This window comes from Chiloscyllium punctatum, chromosome 9 (assembly GCF_047496795.1).
Source record: "Chiloscyllium punctatum isolate Juve2018m chromosome 9, sChiPun1.3, whole genome shotgun sequence".
Classification (NCBI taxonomy): domain Eukaryota; kingdom Metazoa; phylum Chordata; class Chondrichthyes; order Orectolobiformes; family Hemiscylliidae; genus Chiloscyllium; species Chiloscyllium punctatum.
This window is the reverse complement of record NC_092747.1, coordinates 21985182-22005519: the sequence shown is the minus strand read 5'-3', so window position 1 is coordinate 22005519 and position 20338 is coordinate 21985182. Positions and strand designations below refer to the sequence as shown.

Sequence of the window (20338 nt, the reverse complement as noted above, 5' to 3'; positions counted from 1 at the left end):
GTTCCATACATGCACCACCCTCTGCATGGAAAAGTTGCCACCTAGGTCCCTTTAAAATCTTTCCTTTCTCAACTCGAGTTTTGGAATCTCCTATCCTGGGTAAAAGACATTGTTTATTTACACTATTCATGGCCCCCATGATGCAGTAAACCTCTATAAGGTCACCTGTCAGCCTCTGATGCTCCATAGAAAATAGCCCAATCTGTTTAGCCTCTCCATGTAGCTCAAACCCTCCAGTCCTGGCAATATCCTTGTCAATCTTCTCTGCATCCTTTCAAGGGACTTGCACGGCCTTGGTGGACTGGGCGAGGGAGTTGAAGTGTTCGGCCACAGGACGGTGGGGTTGTTGAGTGCATGTGTCCCAGACATGTTCTCTGAAACGTTCCACAAGTTGACGTCCTGTTTCCCCAATATAGTGTAGACCACACCAAGAGTAATGGATACAGTAGATGAGGTGTATGGGGGTGCAGGAAAATTGACCAGAAACTCAACTGGGAGAAAGTGAGGACTGCAAATGCTGGAGATCAGAGTCGAAAAGTGTGGTGCTGGAAAAGCACAGCTGGTCAGGCAGCATGAGGAATCCTGATGAAGGCCTTATGCCTGAAATGTTGATTCTCCTGCTTCTCGGATGCTGCCTGACCAGCTGTGCTTTACTAGCACCACACTGTCTGACAGAAACTCAACTGGACATGTTTCACCTGGGAAGGCAAGGACTTGAACCCAGACCTTCAGGTTTAGGGACATTGCCACTGCACCACCCGATCGGACAAGAGTGGCACTCAGTTAAACTGTTCAGGGGGCTGGTACAGGTATGATGGCCCAAAGGCCGCCTTCTGCACTGTAAAAATTCTGAATGGCATTGGGTGCTGAAACCTACACGTTCCTGTTTGACCAAATGCCATTCCCCTGCCACTTCTAGACGTGCATTTAATCGCATTCCTTATGTAAATTCTTCTAACGGATGGCTCGTTCAGCCTCCCAGATGCCAAGAAGGTTGGATGCAGAGAGATTCTGAAATCTTATTCCATGATCCCTCACTTTCCAAATAACCAGCACTCAAATACTTGAATCAGTGCTGACAACTTTCAGTCGGGGCTCGTAATTTTACTGAGATTGTTGATTGCATAACTGCAGTGAAAAAGTCTAACTTTACATCCGATGAAGTGAGATTAGAGACAGAAAGGCTTTTGCCACTTGGGTTATTAAAGATGCAAATTAGTAAACTAAATAAGTAAACTGCAAACAGAGCAGCTGGCATTTTTTTGACTGGCTTCTTCAAGAAAAGTGTTGATGCAAATCTGATTAAGAAAATAGTTATTGTAGAGAGGTCGCTGATCAAATACAACAATTTCTGTTTGCGCTGGGGCCATGTTATCTGTTGAATGCAGCTGTTCAACTTTAATAATGTGAACTGTAATATCAGATTCATATCCTGAAGTACTGTCTCATTATCTTTGTGAGGGCAGGAAGAAATTTCACAGGAGTTTTATTTTCTGGGAAATGTTGCCTTTGATAATCAGCCTTGCCGCAAAACAACACTCTCTGCCAATTTGTTTCTGTTGCCATTTACGTCCTTTAGTCTCCATGGTTTATATGGATAAGCATATACACACACTGCAATGAATAAAATCACAACAGGTGAGAGTGCGGCGCTGGAAAAGCACAGCAGGTCAGGCAGCATTTGAGGAGCAGGAGAATTGACGTTTCGGGCATAGACCCTTCCTGAGGAAGAGCTTATGCCCAAAATGTTGATTCTCCTGCTCCTCGGATGCTGCCTGACCTCTTGTGCTTTTCCAGCACCACGCTGTTGGCTCTGATCTCCAGCATCTGCAGTCCTCACTTTCTAAAAAAAAATCACAACAGCATAAAGTGTATGAACAGAAGTAGGCCATTTAGCCTTCCAAGTCTGCTCTGTCATTTAGAGATCATGGCTGAACTGATAATCCTTAACTCAACTTTCATTCCTTTTCCCAACAGCCCCTGATTTCCTAACTGGCCAAAAATCAGTCTAACTCAACCTTAATGACCCAGCCTCAACAACCACCAGTGAAAAGAATTCCACAGACTCACTACTGTCTGAGAAAACAAACTCCTCCTCATCTATGACTTAAATGTATGACTTTTGTGCCGTTTATTCTGAGATTACGTCATCAGGTACTGGACTCTCCTCGCAAGTGAAAACAATCTTCCCACATCTCCCTTGTCAAGTCCGCTTAGAATCTTGTATGTTTCAATAAGATTGTGTCTCATCCTTCAGAATTCCAGTACATAGAGGCTCAATCTACTCAACCTCTCCTCATAAGATAGTCTTTCCATACCTGGCATGAGCCTGGTAACCTTTTCTGGGTCTGCCTCTTGTATCAGGATATCTTCCCTTAGATACCAGGTCAAAACTGTTCACAGTATTACGGCTGTGGTCTGACTGGTGCCTAGTATAGTTTTACCCAAACCTCCCTACTTTTATCTTCCAATGCCTTTAAAATAAAGGCCAATATTCTCTTTGTCTCCCTATTACCCTATTATTAGATGCTATCTTCGTTTCTGATTCATGGATGCAGACTTCCAAATTCCTCTACTCTGTACTTTTTGGCACTTTTTCTCCATTTCAATGATCTCACTCATAGTGAGATCCATGAGAGTAAGAAGACGTGTATTTATAGGTGAAAACTGCACAGAAAGATTACTTGACTTGAGTCATATTCTCTGAGGTTTAAGAGATTTGATCAAAGTTTTCAAGATATTGATAGGAATGGGGAAGAACTCTTTCTGATGACTGAGGAGTCTAGGATTAGGGAGCCAAGTCAAAAAGCTAGAAACAAGTGTTTAAGGGTGTAATTATATCCAAAAAGATTAGTAGGCATTTGAAACCCTCCTACAAATGGCAATAGATGCTAGATATAATGTTAACTTTAAAACTGAAATTGATTTTTTAGAAAGAAGGGTGTTACAGAGGATAAGGGACAAAGGCAGTGGTACAGGATTCCATAATCAGCCATTATCTCATTGTGTAGAGGTCTGTTCTGTGGCTAAATGAATGATTCCTCTTGTAATATTGCTGTGTTATTCCTGATGCCAGTTTAAATGTTATAGCAGTCCTTCCTGTACCTTAACAATAAATAAGATGACATAGATGTCTAGCCTTCTGGAATGGTGTTTTTATTTATTTGTTTCACGGGATGTAGATGTCACCATTTATTGCTTTGAGAGTAGTTCAGAGTAAATCTCATTGCTGTGGACCTGGATTCACATATAGGCCAGACCAGAGAAAGAAGACAGAGTTTCTTCCCTAAAGAACATTAGTGAACCAGATGCGCCTTTACAGTAATCAACAGCAAGTTGCTTGGTTTGTTTTCCCGATTTGTGTTGAATTCAAATTTCATCATCTGCTGCGCTGGGATTTGAACCCATGATCACAGAATATTAGTATGGGGTTCTACATTACTAGGTCAATGACATTACCATTACATCATCAATTTCCTTAAAACCAGCGTGACGTATTTATAATACAAATGATCTTCAGATGAAACTGAATCAATTCCAGCAAACTTTTAAACCCAATGCGATCTTCCATTTCCCACTAGAGTCATAGATGTCCAGATATCCCAACCCAAACTAATCACACCTGCCAGCACCCGGCCCATATCCCTCCAAACCCTTCCTACTCATATACTCATCCAGATGCATTTTAAATGTACTAGCTTCCACCACTTCCTCTGGCAGCTCATTCCATACACGTACCATCCACTGCATGAAAGAATTGCCCCTTAGATCTCTTTTATATCTTTCCCCTCTCACCTTAAACTTTTGCCCTCCAGTTCTGGACTCCCACACCCCAGGGAAGAGACTTTGTCTATTTAGCCTATCTATTTTCCTCATGATTTTATAAACCTCTATAAGATCACCCCTCAACTCCAGAGAAAACAGCCCCAACCTATTCAACCTCTTTTTATAGCTCAAATCCTCCAACCCTGGCAGCATCCTTGTAAATCTTTTCTGAACCCTTTCACGTTTCACAACATCTTTCTGATAGGAAGGAGACCAGAATTGCATGCAATATTCCAACAATGGCCTAAACTATATCCTGTACAGCCGCAACATGAACTCCTAACTTCTGTACTCAATACACTGACCATTACAGGAAGGCATATCATATGCCTTCTTTACTATCCTATCTACCTGCGACTCCACTTTCAAGGAGCTATGAACCTGCACTCCAAGGTCTCTTTGTTCAGCAACACTCCCTCGGACCTTACAATTAAGTGTGTAAGTCCTGCTAATATTTGCTTTCCCAAAATGCAGCACATCTAATGACCCATCTAATCAAGATCCCATTGTAATCTGAGGTAACCTTCTTCACTGTCCAGTACATGTCCAATTTTGGTGTCATCTGCAAACTTAAGGTTCAGCTCACAATCACATATGGAAATAATAACAGGGTCCTGTCTACTTTAATTAGATTGAGAAAACTCTGATCGGGTCACTTGTCATCCTGGTCAGATTGGACAAAATATTCAATTTATAACACTCACATTGGTAATATCCCAGAGGGAAAAAAATTTGATTTTCAGTTATTCGTGGATGTGTGTGTTGCTGGCTGGGCTAGCATTTATTACCAAGCCCGAACTGCCCCTTGAACAGAGTCGCTTGCTAGCATCATTTCAGAGGGTAGTTAAGAATCAACCAGGAGTTCTGAAATCACGTGCACCCCGCCATTCACACTTCATCTAAATACATCCTTTCTTTGTTTACTTATTATTTTACCATTTACTTTCGCCTGCACTATTGAACCTTTGTCATTTAATCTTTCCTGCCTGGTACCTTATTCCAGATCTTTCCTTTTGTTCATCTTCCCATTCCATCTCCTTTCATCTGCCTTAAATTTACAACATTTCCATCTCTTTTCAGTTCTGGTGAAAGCTGTTGAGTTGAGCCAAAAATATTTACTCTGTTTCTCTCTTATTTAAAGCTGTCAGACCTGTTGAGTATTTGCAGCATTTTCTCATTTCATCTCCGTTATATTTGACCCATTGACACTGAACGGGAGTTTTAACCTTCAACTCAAAAAGTCAATTAGGAAACGTTCTGGTTTAATTGTTGTCAAACTTAACAATAAGTAGAAATCCAAAATGTTGATATGTGCAAATTAACTGGAATTTATTCGTTTTCATTATTCACTTTTGCAATTTAGCCTTTACTGGTTGTTCTAAAAAAGGTGTCAATTGACACAAAATATTAACTCTGCATTCTTTCTACAGATGCTACTGTCCTGCTGAGTTTCTCCAGCAATATCGATGTTTGTTTGTGCTTTCTCAAACTGTTGCAGCTCATGTTGTGGAAGTACTTCCCCAATGCTTTTAGAGAAAATTTTGACCCAGTGACAATGAAGGAACAGTGATATACTTCCAAAGTCAGGGTAATTCCTGGTTTGGAGGGGGACCTGCAGGTGGTGGTGCTCCCTCCATCTGCTGACCCTGGCCTTCGAGATGGTAGTGCTTGTGGGTTTAGAATGTGCTGTTGAAGACGTCTTGGTGAATTTTTGTAGATAGCACACACTGAACAGTGGTGGAGAGAGTAAATGTTTGTGAATGAGCAGCCTTTAATTTTTTGAGAAGATGATTATACCTGAATGTTAATGTGCACCACCTTACAAGATGAGAGATCTGTTCCTGTGGACTGGAAAAAAAAATCCCATGCAATAAATCATAGTGCAGCAGGCTTATCTTTATGGCACGGGCTCAAGATTTGAATTCTGTGTCTACAGTGGAAATTTATATTTATCTCCATGCCACATTGTATCTTGAAGGACTGTGAAACACAGTTTTATCCAAAAGCCTTTTTGCTTATCAAGCTGTGTAAGCTGTACAGGAATGTTAAATCCCTTTTGGTTGGATTCTTTTTTGAAAGTATTGCACTTTAAATATCATAATGTCTATGTATGCAACCTATATCTAATCCTTCAGCTTTAAATCTATTAGCATGTTGATCTAGCTGAATGCTATTTTGTGCTTATAATGAGGATATGGTGGGCCTCAGCATTAATTAAAGGATGATCCATTATGCAAAGTTTCAAATGCAGCCTGGATTGATAGGTAACACCGCTTTGAAACTCAAACTTTTCATTCCACTTTATTGCATTACTTGAATGTCATACAGGACCTGCCTGGAGGAGGAATGCCTCATATTCCACCTTGGGAACCTGCAACCACACGGGATAAATGTGGATTTCAATGGCTTCCTCATTTCCCCTCTCCCCACATTATCCCAGTCCCAATCCTCCAACTCGGCACTTCCTTCCTGACCTGCCCATCACTGCCCCTTCTGACCTATCACCTTCTCCCTCACTTTCATCCACTTAATGCTTTCACAGCTACCTCTGCCCAACCATAGCCCCCTCCCATTTATCTCTCAGCCCCAACCCACAAACCTCATTCCTGATGAAGGGCTAATGTCCGAAACATTTATTCTCCTGCTCCTCGGATGCTGCCTGACCTGCTGTGCTTTTCCAGCACCACACTCTTTGACTCTGAACCCCAGCATCTGTAGTCCTCACTTTCTCCCTGTTTTTCATTCCACCCATTTAACAATCGGAAAGTTTTAGACTCTTATGGTAAATTGCCAAGAGTCTCAGCTTTGCCTTAGTGGGAGGTAGCCAAGAGCTCCCTTGGACAAAATAGAAGGATATAGGTTTGGGATCCTATCAGCTGTTCTATGCTGTACAGTGAAGAGATGTGCAGGTTCTGTTCTGTTATGTCTCAGTTAGTATGCAGTATTCTTTTAAGAGTAGGAACAAATTACTGCAGATGTTGGAATCTGTACTGAAAACAACAAATGCTGGAGATCACAACGAGTCGGGCAGCATCCATGGAGAGAGAGCAAGCTAACGTTTCGAGTTTAGATGATTCTTCATCTCAGCTGAAATGATGTGTGAAGTGACAGCATTCATGCTTTAATTTGAGGGGGTGATGGTGGGGGATAGTCAGTGTAGGGTACTAGTGGAGAAACATGTTAGCAGTTTACATTCTCTCGGAACGTGAGAATGGCAGAACAATGGTGTGTCTCCTGCCAGACTTGGAAGGACAGTAACTGGGAGGGGAGAAGGGAGAACATGACAACAAGCGAAAAGAAAGGACGAAATTGTTCACATTTTAAAAGGTGTTGAACTCAATATTAAGTCCAGAAGGTTGCAAAGTGCCTAGTCTGAAGATGAGATGTTGTTCCTCCAGTTTGCACTATGATCCACTGGAACACTGCAGCATGCTGAGGACAGACATGTGGGCATGTGAACAGGACACTGTGTTAAAATGACCGGCTACCGGAAGGTGGGGGTCCTGCTTATACACAGACCGGAGGGGTTCTGCGTTTTGTTTCTCTAATGTTGAGTAGGCCAGCTTATGTGTAGCAAACACAATACACAAAGAAATGAAGTAGGTACAGGTGAAATATTGCTTCACATGGAAAGACTGTTTAGGCCCTTGGGTGGAGAGCAGGGAGGGGCGGAAGGGGCAGGTGTTGCACCTTCTGCAGTTACATAGGAAGGTGCCATGGAGAGGGGGTTGTGGAATGGACTAGGGTGTCCTGGATAAAATATTTCCTGTGAAATGCAGACAGAAGGAGTAAGGGGAAGATGTGTTTGGTGGTGGCATTCTGCTGGAGTTGTCTGAAATGGCAGAGAATGATCCTTTGAATGCAGAGGCTGGTGTGGATGAAAAGTGAAGACAAGAGGAACCCGATCACGCTGTTCTGAGTGATGGGAAGGGGTAAGGCTGATAGGTCAGATGTGGTTGAGGGCCCTGTCACCACAGTGGGTGGGAAACCACGGTCATGGAAGAAGCAAGCCATGTCAGCAGCACTGACATGTCGATGTCACGTTGGCGGTTTTCAATGAAGAGATCAAGGGCCGGTAAGAGGCCGGGGGAAGGGGTCCGAATGGAGGGTGAATACTGGAGGCAAGTGAAGGGATCGGTGGAACAAGGCGGGGGAGTTCTGCCCAAAGAAGTGAGCGCAGAGATGGTGGGCCGGAAAAGTAGTTGAACATCTTGACAATCCTGAAATTGATAAAGGTGGGAGTGTAAGGGCATGAAGCTTCTTTTAAGAGCCATGCTCAATATATCATCACCGGATCACAGCATGTGGCTTGAGGGTAGGTCTCAGACTCCGTCTGAACTGGGGCTAGTTGAAGCGTGACACTTTGGTGAAAGTGTACTATTGTTTGCAATGAAATAGTAGTCCATGCACTTAAGGAACGGTGATAAATATCTTTTAGATATTTTAATATTTTAATACCATGTTACCCACATTTAGTTCTAATGTTATGATGGGCAACATAAGCATTGCTGCAACAACACAGAGAATGCTAGAAAAACTCAGCAGGCCTGGCAGCATTTGTGGAGAAAGAAATAGAGTTAGTGCTTGGTGACCAATATGACCCTTCTTCGGAACTGTTCTGGGGAAGAGTCAAATTAGGCTTCAGACTTTAACTCTGTCTCTCTCTCCACAGATGCTGTCAAACTTGTTGCGTTTCTTCAGCATCTGTGCGTTTGTTTCATATTTCCAGAATCCACAGTATTTTGTTTTTAAAGGTACTGCTGCATGCCATACAAAGATCCTGCTGTGAAATCCAAGCCAAGATGGCAGTTCATAGAAAACCATTTATAAAAGAGTTCATAAAAGTGGCAGAGACTTAGAAACAACATTGTTCATCAGCTAGACAACAGCCTTGGACTTTATAGCATTTGTAATGTAACAGCATCAATTTTGTGAGCAGACATCTGTAAATTGAACAGCTGGAAGGCACAGCAACCTTCTTTCTGTCTAAAATAAAAGTCCTGTCAAGCTGGTAGCATGTCTCCCTTAAAAAATAGGGCAAGCCATCAACCTGCTATTCTGCTTGAGCATGTTGCTAAGAAATAGCAGTCAGAAATGTTATTACTGAATAGGAACAAGCCTCACTTGAAGAAAATGCAACTTTGAAAACACTGAAAAGCAGTTTTGTAAACTAAACATGCTTACCTCTGCACAGAGGTCAGTTGGTTTCGGCGTTCAATCTGGTGCCCAATGTAAAGGGAAGCCCATGTGATGTCATCATCCCTTATTTAGTGCAAATACCATCTAGCAGCAGAAACCTGTGACTATATACCTGCATACTTTAAAGGAACAGATCAACTATACTGATGCCCATTGAAGGATCAGCAACAATGAAAACTAAAGTGAAACAGAAGCCACAATAAAAGTAAAAATAAAAGGGGAGTAAAGAAAAACAAAGAGAAGAAAGAAGTGATAACATCTTACGTCTTATTAGAATCACAGAAATATAGAGTACAGAAAAAGCCCATTGAGTTTGTACCACCAAAAATCATACCCCAATCCATACTTTTCTATACTAGGCCCATAGCCTTGAGTGTTATGACACTTCAAGTGTTCATCCAAGTGCTTTTTTTACTTTAAAAAAACCTTTGATGAGAAATGGAAAGCAAACAAACACTTATGAAACCCTCACCAAAAAAGCACAGAAACTCAATAGGTCTGGCAGCATGTGGAGAGAAAGAAGCGTGAGATAATGTTTTGAGTCTGGTATGACCTCTTCAGTTGTTAAGTGTTGACAAAATGACAGGATATATTATTTTTAAAGAACTTACTATTCAAAAGATATTTGGATTAAAAATAAAAACAATCACTAGATTTGAGTGAAAAGGATTCAGAAAAGTACAATCAGCTTTGATTCTAGTGACAAAATATGATAACAGACTAGATCTTTCAGAGTTTCTACACAGTATAATTCCAATGGATATGCTAAAACACAGGTTTAGACTCAAGGATAAAGCAACATTTTAAAGAAAAATTCTTTTGTGGAAAAACATTGGTTTTTAAGAAGTTGTTTTCTTCAAATATAGATGTGAAGATTTTGAGGAATTGGAAAGTGTATTCATCGAATAATATTGAACTCAATATAAGTAAACCTGACTTTTCAGCTCAGGAGAAAGCATTTTCTGTAACTACAAACAAGGCACAAAACCAGATCTTGACATTTGTTCTGAATAAGTGTCAAACCAGGCTCAAGATATTAACTCTATTACTCACACATGCTGCCAGACCTGCTGAATTTGTTCAGCATTCCTTGTGCTTGTCTTGACCAGACTCCACTCCAAATAATACTGTGGGTGTAACTTATGCCTCAAGGGCTGCAGGGGCTCATGAAGGCAGTTCACCATCACTTTCTCAAGGATAATTCGGGATGAGCAAGGAATGCTGGCCTGGCCACAGAGACCCCACATCCCGCAAACAAATAAGGAAAAATTTGTGTACATTTTAAAACTGATTTTACACATTTGTGGCTTTTTATCTCTGGAGTGAGGAGTTTTGACTCTGTTAAAGCCTCTGGTGATCGACAACTGGAAATCTTGTAATCAAGGAAGTTCTGTACGATTGCAAAGCAGATACTAATTTGCCTACAAGTGTTTGCTTATGTCTGCTAATATGGAAATAAATAACAAAATTGCTATAAGATGGATTTTGAGCTTGACCCAGAGCTTTCTTATAGAGTCATAGTGGTTTACAGCACAGAAAGAAGGCCCTTTGGCCCATCCAGTCTGTACTGGTCAGAAACAAGCATCTAACTCTTCCAATCCCATTTTCCAGCACTTGGCCCATAGCTTTGTATACCTGGGTATATCTAAATGCTTCATAAATGTTTTGAGGGTTTCTTCCTCTACTGCCCTTATAGGCAGTGAGTTCCAGATTCCCAGCACCCTCTGGGTGAAAACAGTTTTCCTCACATCCCCCTCCAGCCCCTTACATGGAATCTATGCCCCTGGTCATGGATTCCTTCATCAATGGGAAACATTTCTTCCTGCCTACCTATTTATGCTCCTGATAATTTTATACATCTCAATCACGCCCATCTCAGATTCCTCTGCTCCAGGTCAAACTAACCCACTGCGTCTGATCTCTATTCATAACTCAAATTCTCCAGCCCAAGCAGCATCCTGGTAAATCTCTTCTGCAGTTTCTCCAGTGCAATCACATCTCTCTTATAATGTAGATTCCAAAATTGTTCACAATATTCTGGCTGTGATCTCAGAATAACCTCCCTGCTCTTAAACTCTATGCCTTGACTAATAAAAGCAACTATCCCACGTGCCTTCTTGACCACTTTATTTACCTCAAGAGTATGGTGCTGGAAAAGCACAGCAGGTCGGCAGCATCTGAGGAGCAGGAGAATCGACATTTCAGGCATAGCCCTTCAACAGGAATGAAGGGTTTTTGCCCGAAATGTCGATCTTCCTGCTCCTCGGAAGCTGCCTGACCTGCTGTGCTTTTCCAGCACCACATTCTTGACTCTAATCTCCAGCATCTGTAGAACTCACTTTCGCTCACCTTATTTACCTGTTCTGCTATCTTAAGTAACTGATCGATATGCACGCCAAGGTCCATCTGAGCATCAGTGCTTCCCAGTTGGAGAGGTAGACACAGGCTGAAGTGGATTTGAAACTGTGCTAGTGCAATTATTTACATGATCTGGAGGGCTGAAGCAGTTAAGGCCACTTGGAGTAGAAACTATATACCTCTGCCATAATAGTTTGCACCGTGGGAGTGATCTTTCTTGACTTTTGGCCTCATCGATGGGGTGCGTAGTGTGCAGACTCTTCGTGCCACCTCCATCAAATTGGCAATGTCTGCTCGCAGCCAGGGTTTGCTCTGCTGGTGGTGAGATGTTATGGAGGCTGCAGACTTGCTTCTGTCATTGGGATATTTAGTGATCGTAATCTGCTGCCTACCTGCCTGCCTTTGTAGATTGGTTAACTGAGCTGCTCCCAGCCAGTCTCTTGGAAGATTTCCCACCAGTGACACAGGGCCAAGAGCTGTCCTGGCCATGACTCCCTCCTCTTTGCCTGTCATACCCCTACTTCCAAACCAGTTGCCATGGACACTGCCTGACCTGTAAAGACCTTTTAGTGTTTCATATTTTTATATTGGATACCCCAGAATCTACAGTGTTTTGTTTAGACAGGTTAAGGGTTTGAACCATGGCAGCTGGAGTTCAATAAGCTAAGTGATGAGTACAGATGCTTTCGATGCAATAGAGAACAGAAATACTTTTGCAGAATTCATTCTATTTTTTAATGCACGCGACTTCCAAAGTTGGTACTTAATTAAGTACCTTCTAACTCAGAGACAGTAGTCAACTGAAGCAATCTGGTGCTTCAGGGATAAGCAATAGACATGCAAGTCAATTTTATGTAAAAAATGGTATTTTAGCTACTTGTGCTACCAAATGATGCCAGTGCATCACAGAAAATACTTCTAATGGTTACTCGTGGATGAAGGATTAAATCAATTAGTTTGTACTCTTGCTGACGGATTTATCAGCAAATTGAGAGCATCCTGTCTTGAGTTCCGAACTGCTTTCTTGATTGTTCAGTGTCCCTGATGGAAATATAAAATCAAATCACAAGTATTATACAAATTCGTGTTCAAAAACAAGTGTTTCATTTTGATAATAGTCACACTTGCCCTGCAATAAGCAACACGTGACCTCCTTGAAGTAACATAATTCAAAGTCACGCTAAACACAGCAAATGATAGTAATTTGCTGACTCTGAGGGAAAATATCTGGTCAGACTTTATGTGAATAGCCGTATATTAATAACATGCTGTGAGATTTTCACTGCTGTAAGCTGAAATTGTTTCTTCGGTTTTCTTTTGCTCAAGTTAATTAAATTCAGTCAATGTTCAAATATAATTCTGCATCTGCTTCAAAATGTGAAAATAAATAAGTGATTCGTGAAGTAAAGCTAATTCCTTCCAGTGTGTCGTGAAACTTGCTAATGTGCATTAGGCGATGTTGGCTTGGAGATGAAAGAGGAACCAGCTTAGGCAATAGAAGAAACAATAGCAGCCAGCTGGGAGTCCAGTAGCTGTTTGAAAGGGTTAAGTATTTGTGGGCAAATTACTGGAGGTGCTCCAATCGGAAGTGGGATATAGAGTCAATCTACAGTTGGAATCTGAAGTTCCAGCAGCAAAGAGCCTGTATTAGTAATAGTGAGTACTGGATTAGTGGTGCTGGAAGAGCACAGCAGTTCAGGCAGCATCCAACGAGCAGCGAAATCGACGTTTCGGGCAAAAGCCCTTCATCAGGAATCAGGCTTTTGCCTGAAATGTCAATTTCGCTGCTCGTTGGATGCTGCCTGAACTGCTGTGTTCTTCCAGCACCACTAATCCAGTATTTGCTTTCCAGCATCTGCAGTCATTGTTTTTACCTTATTAATAGTGAGTACCAAATGAATCCATATTACCAACAGAGGAGTGAAATTAAACTGGACCAGCTACATCAATACAGTGTTCACAATAGTAGGTCAGAGGCTAGGAATACTGCAGCAAGTAACTCACCTCCTGTCTCTCCAAAGCCTGTCCACTATCTACAAGGCAGAAGCCAGGAGTGTGATAGAATAATCTCCACTTGCCTCGATGGGTGCACCTCCATTTGCATTCAATAATCATCACACCATTCAGGACAAAGCAGCCCAATTGATTGGTACCCAATCCGTCACTTTCGCCATTCACCCTGTCCACCACTGACACACGATTGCTGCAGTCCATCTGCAAGGTGCACTGGAACAACTAATCAAGATTATTTCAACGCCACCCTCCAAAGCTGTGAGCTTGACCACCATAGAAGGATCAAGACTATTGATGACTATTTTTGCTACAATGCCCCAACAGGGAATGACCAACATGTTTAATGTTGTTTTTAAAAGTGTAGATGTAATGTGAAAGCAAGTCTCTACTTCCAGAAGCTGCTCTCTCATTAGAAGGAAATGACTGGATAATGCATTTAACCTGGGGGCCACCATACCTCAGACAAGAGGTGAGGTTGAGTGGTGCGGAAATTGAACCTCTGCTGTTTACTTTGCATCATAAGCCAGTTGGCTAGCCAACTGAGCTAACCGATCGCTGGGCAGCAAATGCATGGAAGCACCACCACTTGGTCACCCAGCATCCTGACTTGGAAAATACATTGCTGTTTCTTCAATATTGCTGAGTGAAAATCTTGGAAAATCCTCCCAACAGCACTGTGGGTACACTGACAGCAAATGGACAGCAGCACCTCAAAAAGGCAGCTTGTCACCACCTTCTCAAGGGGAACTAGGCAATAAATGTTGGTGTTACTAGCTATGCTAGCAGTCCATGAAAGAATAAATTAAAAGTAAAGTCCAGGGAGTCACGGATGATGGAAGCTAAATCCTCAGGATCAGAGCAGGTGAGGGTGAGGTGCTACAAAAAGATGGCTGTAGGGAGGTGAAGTGATGGGAACACTGGAGCGGCCTTCAGAGCTTGAGAAATGGATTAGCTCCCACAGATGGGTCCTGAAGGGGGATCAGAGTGAATGGTCACAAGAAACAAGCAAAAAGTGACAAAGCAAAAGTCACTCAGAGTGGAACTCAGAGTAAGGTGGGAAGAAATGAAGGGTCAGCACAGTGGTCCACTGAAAACTAAGGAGGCTGAAGTCAGCAAGGTATGGGAGTGGAGGCAGACCAGCAGAGAATACAGGCGCTGTAGAAGGGTCTTGTGGCACTGTGGGAGTGTCCCTACCTCTGAGTAAACGTGGATGCAAGTGCCCCCCTGCTCGAGAAGTGTACAGTGAATCTCTGACTGGGTTGGTTTGAAGATAAGGTTAAATAAAGTTCTAAGTATATTGCAGACTTCATTCTATTGAAAAAACATACAAGTTCTGTAGAAAGCAGCAAGAACAGCAGAAGTGGCAATAAAACTAGGAAGTGACAGACGAACAGATTTTATCCTGAAGAAAATGAATTTTGTTCCGAGGATTCATAAAGCAATAAAGTATGGGTGAAAAGCGAGCAGTACATTATAATTACAGTCAGAAGCGAGATTTTCAATCTTGGCTGTGGCAGAAGCATCACAGACTCCCTACAATGTGGAAGCAGGTCATTTGGCCCATCAAGGCCACGCTGACCATCCAAAGAGCATCCTAGCCAGACCCACACCTCTACCCTGACCCCCTTCATTTCCCATGGCTAACCCACCTCACCTGCACATCCTTGCACACTATGGGCAATTTAGCATGGCCAATTCACCTAACCTGCACATCTTTGGACTGTGGGAGGAAACCCACTCCCACATTGGGAAAATGTACAAACTCTACACAGACAGTCACTCATGAGTGGACTTGAACCCAGGTCCCTAGCACAATGAGAGAGCAATGCTAACCACTGAGCCACCATGCTGCCTAGTAGAAGACACCCTGATGTTTCAGGAGCCTTAACTCACAGCAATTGACCAAATGGCATTCTCAGAGTAGGTAGAGAGAAACATTTTCCTCTGGCTCAATGGTCAAGAGGTCACTGACATGAAGATCTTTTCAAAAGGAACATGAGGAAAATGCTTTTAGAGAGTTAGACTAGAATGCACCATCCTAAGTCAATTGAAGATGATCTAACTTATCTTGCAGGGAATGGTGGGTGACTAAAGAACAGAAGAGAAAATAACTGAAGTTGTGAATAGATAATGGATCAAAAAATATGATTTCTCTTGACTATTTCTTATCTTGCTCTGCTTTGACCCTTAACTTGCTCAAACATTTTTGCTCTGTCTCTATAACTTTCTGTTCTTTTAAGTGTGTTTTTTTGAATTATTTAGTCATACTCTGTTTAAAATAATAGCCATTCCCCATCTTAGTTCCCTTCTTTGTGTTTCTATCTTGATTTCATTTTTTGCCATTAGCTCTCCCAGAATCAGAGATGCTTGCATTCGTTACTCAGTCACGTTTTGTAAGTGAGTGAAGAGGGTTATAAAACAAAGAGGCTTCTATAAATACCTCCTCTTTCGGGAGCTGGCATTAGAGCTTTTGCTTAAAATAGAGTTCCCCACAGACCCAGGATCACAGTAGAATCTCATTCTGACTCTGTAGAAATACACTCCAATACAGATATGAATAATGAGACTGCCAAACACACATGTCACATGATATATATTTATTGAGCAATACCAAAGTATTACCTACATTGCTATACCCTCATTAGGACTCATTAAAGTCTCAGTGGTGAGTTTGTTGTTTAATTTGGCAGCTAATCTTTTTCTCAATTTGCATAATTTCAGAAGTGACTGCAGCAACGGAGGAGGATCAGAGAGCAGCTTTGTGCTGAAAAGCTAATTAAGAAAAACAAACAATCACTGTTTTGAGATTTCATTTAGAGATTCTGATAATCTTTTCAAAGTCGTTGTAATTACAGGAATAATCTACTTCCTGGTGACTACATGCTTGTGCCTGAATCAGCTCCAGTAGCTTGGTTGATTGGTTTTGAACGCATTCTACTCTCCTGAAGGACAAATGAAAGTGATTTACTTCAGAAGTTCACAGACAGCTACCTCGGTCAATGAATATAATTCACAATTCCACACTCAGAGCTAAAGGAGGGAAGTAAAGTGCCTTACTTGAATTAGGAAAATGATTCAAATGGGTCTTTTCTTAATTCACTGCCAGGCCAGCATTTATTGCTCATTCCTAATTGCCCAGTGGACAGTTAAGAGTCAACCACATTCCTGTGGGACTGGAGTCACATGTAGGCCAGAAGAGAAAAGGATGGTAGTTTCCTTGCCTGGAGAATATTAGTAAACTAGATGAGTTTTTCATAACAATGCATTTATGGTTATCATTAAACTCTTAATTTCAGATATTTATTGAACTCAAATTCCACCATCTGCCAGGACAGGGTCCAAATCCAGGATTACCTGGGTCTCTAGATTAACAGTCCATTGAGAAGACCACTAGGTCATCACCTCCACTCAATGTAGCTTGTATTCTAATGTTGCACCTAGAATGCAAGCTGTCTGAGATGGCGTTTTGGTGAATTTTGTTTGTATAAATTATATTAGTGCTAGAAAATAGAATATACAATTCAGTCTCATATTTTCTCAATCAGGTAGTTTTACACAAAGAGAAGCTCTCTGCAATTTATCCCTTTTATTACTAGGACTCCAATCTCCCCAATTCATGCCTAATTTAATTGGTGCCATCCATATAAATATTGGTGGAATACAGCTATTAGTCAGAGGTGTTGACACATCTGAAGCAGAAAAATCCAAAAAATATTTTTTTGCTGACTTGATTACAACAGCAGCAAAGTCCCTGCAAATGAATTAATGTAATATTTCCACCATATTCTATCTCAAACGTCTTGTGGCCCCAGTGATGAATACCCATTCTTTTTTGTTCTGTGCTAGTTGCTCTTACCTCTATAGAATGAAAAGTTAACTTTTGCAATAGTTGGAAATGAGGTGGTAAGTTCCCCAAAAATCATGGGCTGGGAACTCCCTCACACCCCCAACCCTGCCCAGTTGCTGCCTTTAGCTATTTTCACTGGAATCTGAAGATGAGAGACCGCATGAGGCCCCCAGAGTCAGGCCTATGAGAAATGTAAAGCAGGGCGTCAAGGTTTCATTTGGGCCCTGACTGTCATTTTGTGCATTCACCTTGCAAGAGTACATGCCATACCATTTTCAGCTGAGCGTCAACCAAAAAAGATCTCCCGAAAAGGGAATTCCTCTTCCTTTCTTTGCATTTGGGGCTTCTACTGCCTTTCTGTGTCCACCGGGATTATGCCTATGATAGGAAGGCCATTGGACAGCCTTCCCACTCCTCAGTCCATAGAGACTCTTAAGCAGACAATGTGCATTTAATGCCCTTATACATGCAGCCTCTGGTATTAACACAGCAGTGGGTGGGGAGCTGGCTATGTAGGGAGCATGAAAAAGAAATGGTGTCAGGTATACTGCCAAGTCTTCACAGTCAGGTCACTCATTTGAATCTATCTCTCTACCTCCTTTGTGACTCTCCTTGCCCACCCCTCCCCATTGCTGTCAGTCACCTCTGCCATGGGATCCAGTGACAGGTCAAAGCCTCAGGTGGGTGCCTAGTGGCAGCAGCCATTGCTCCTCAAGTGGTGGTACCATTCACAAGGATCTCCCAGGAACAGCAACACAGTCATCTTGTCCTCTCATGTTTTCGGCTGGGAATGACTATTGTCCAGGACACTACGGTGAACTCCCTTTACGCTGAGAAATGGGTGTTTCATGTCGACCTGAGAAGGTAGATCTTATCTGATAAAAAGCACCTTTGATCATGCAGCACTCCCTGAATATTTTGCTGGCTCATCAGTACAGATTTTATTCTCAAAACGCAGGGGTGGGGCTTTATCACACATCCTCCCAGCTCCAAGTCAAGAGTATGTTGCATATCAGAATAACTTTTCATACACCATATTTCACCGATCAAGAAGAACACGGAATGTTTTCTGGCAGAAGAAACAATGTGGTTAATGCAGCTTCAGTGGATTTAACAAGGTTTGAAGCAAAAGTTATTAACTTAACAATGATTTTACAAATTCATCAATGAAATAACTGTGAGCATTTGTTACAAAGATAACCTGTCCCTTCTGCAGAGATGGCTGTGTGAAATTGATTAGAAATTGACGAGCAAACCATAGCAAGAGATAGAATCGCTGTTAATAGCATAGCTTTGCATTTCATTCGGTTATAGTAGCACTGACTAAGCAGAATATATCTTCCAGTATATCTATCATGACTACGGTCTGGATCTAAATTCAAAACAAGAGAAGGCAGAGTCTAAATATTGGTGATTTAGCAGATGTGGCATGATGCAAGTATTCACAGGAGGTCAAAAGATTGTCAGTGTTTTTACATATCCGTATAAATAGATTGTCAAATTAAAGGCTGCAAGAGAAATGCCATTTGTTTTACAATTGAAGGCATGAGATGATTAATTTTTTTACAATAACGGTTCTCAGCATGGGCTGTCATTTATTTCATCAATCCATCTTTTCATTGCAGATTTGACATATTAGAGCCACAGGAAGTGTGTTTCCTAGTTTGCTATGCACAGATGGAGAGCACACACAAGCAGAAGTACTAAAGCTATCGTTTTTGGTTTGCTTCTCAAGATGAGAGACATCCGTGCCAAGGAATCAAATTTGTGGATGACACCAAATTGAGGGGTGTCACTAACCCTGAGGAAGACTGCGACAAAGTATGAGAAGACAATAAACTTGCAGAATGAGCTTGTAATTGGAAGTTTAAACTGAATACAAATCAGTCTGTGCTGGTGCATTTTGATAGGAAAAATAAAGAGTCCTTGTATTCCATGGAAAATAAAAATCTAACAGAGGTTGAGGAGGAACAGAAACTGGAAAAACAGATACAAAACTGATTGTAAATAGTGGAACAGGGTTTTAACTCCACTGGAAACCTCATTCTTATGTTGATATAATTAGGAAGAAGTTAAAGTAAAATTATGTATTACATTGAATTGAAATCACACTTAAAAGTACCAAGCACACTTCTGGTCTTCATACTATTAAAATGCATGTAGAGGCACTGGTGAAGATACAAAAAAAATAATTTACACTGATTGCATTGAAAGTGGTGGTTACACCGAGCAGTGGTTATGTCGCATCAAGAATGATGGAGCAGGCTGGGGCTCCTTTGTCGACAATGAGGGGTGTTCGAGATTTTTCGATTTATGAAGAGGATTGATTGAGTGTGTGTAAGAAAATGTTTCTAATTTGTGGGGGAGGTCAAAAGTAAGTACCATGTGTATAATAAAATAAAGAACTGTGGGTGCTGGAGATCTGAAACAAAAGCACAAAGTGTTGGAGAAACTCAGCAAGTCTGACAGTATCTGTAGAACAAAAAACCGAGTTAGTGTTTTGAGTCCAGTGATCCTTTGACATAAATGGTAGTATTTATGCTGATAGCAGGGATTGGTGGGGGTTGGAAGGTGGAAGGAGTGAGTACAGTACATGGAGATTGTGCCGAGAGAGGGAGGAATAAAAGGAATAGCAAAACAAGGGAATTGCTGATGGTAAGCCAAGAGGGCAATAAATGTTGAATGGGTGCCAATGAAAACTGAATAGTTGAAAGTAGGTTGGCTCTGCTGGGAACAACCAAAATAAATTAGGACTTGTGGTGGTGGGAAACACACATGGAAGAAAGTGTTCATGTTCTGGAATTATTCAATGCAATGTTGAATCCTGAAGACTGTAAGGTACTGAGGTGGAAGATGAAGTGTTCCTTCAGTTTGTGTTGAGCTTTGCTGGAGCACTGTAGCAGGCCAGAGGCAGAAATGTTCGCATGGGAACATGATATATGTTGATGTGGCAAGCAACTGGAAGCTCAGAATCATTTGTCCTGACAGACCGAGCAAAGTTGTCACCCAAACAGCTTTTGGGGAGATACCTGAACATCTTCTCATTCCCTTTTTCCAGCACTTGGCCCACCCTGTGAGAACTTGCCATGGACAGGG

General features: G+C 41.7%; 1 long non-coding RNA gene across 1 annotated transcript in view; it reads left to right on the top strand.

Moving 5' to 3' along the window:
* LOC140480986 (uncharacterized) overlaps window positions 1-19410 on the top strand; it is a 49077-nt gene extending 29667 nt beyond the window's left edge. The window contains exon 2 of the long non-coding RNA XR_011961444.1: window positions 18868-19410. This is a non-coding gene — a long non-coding RNA (uncharacterized lncRNA). The remainder of the gene's footprint in view (window positions 1-18867) is intronic.
* Window positions 19411-20338: the final 928 nt, after the last annotated feature.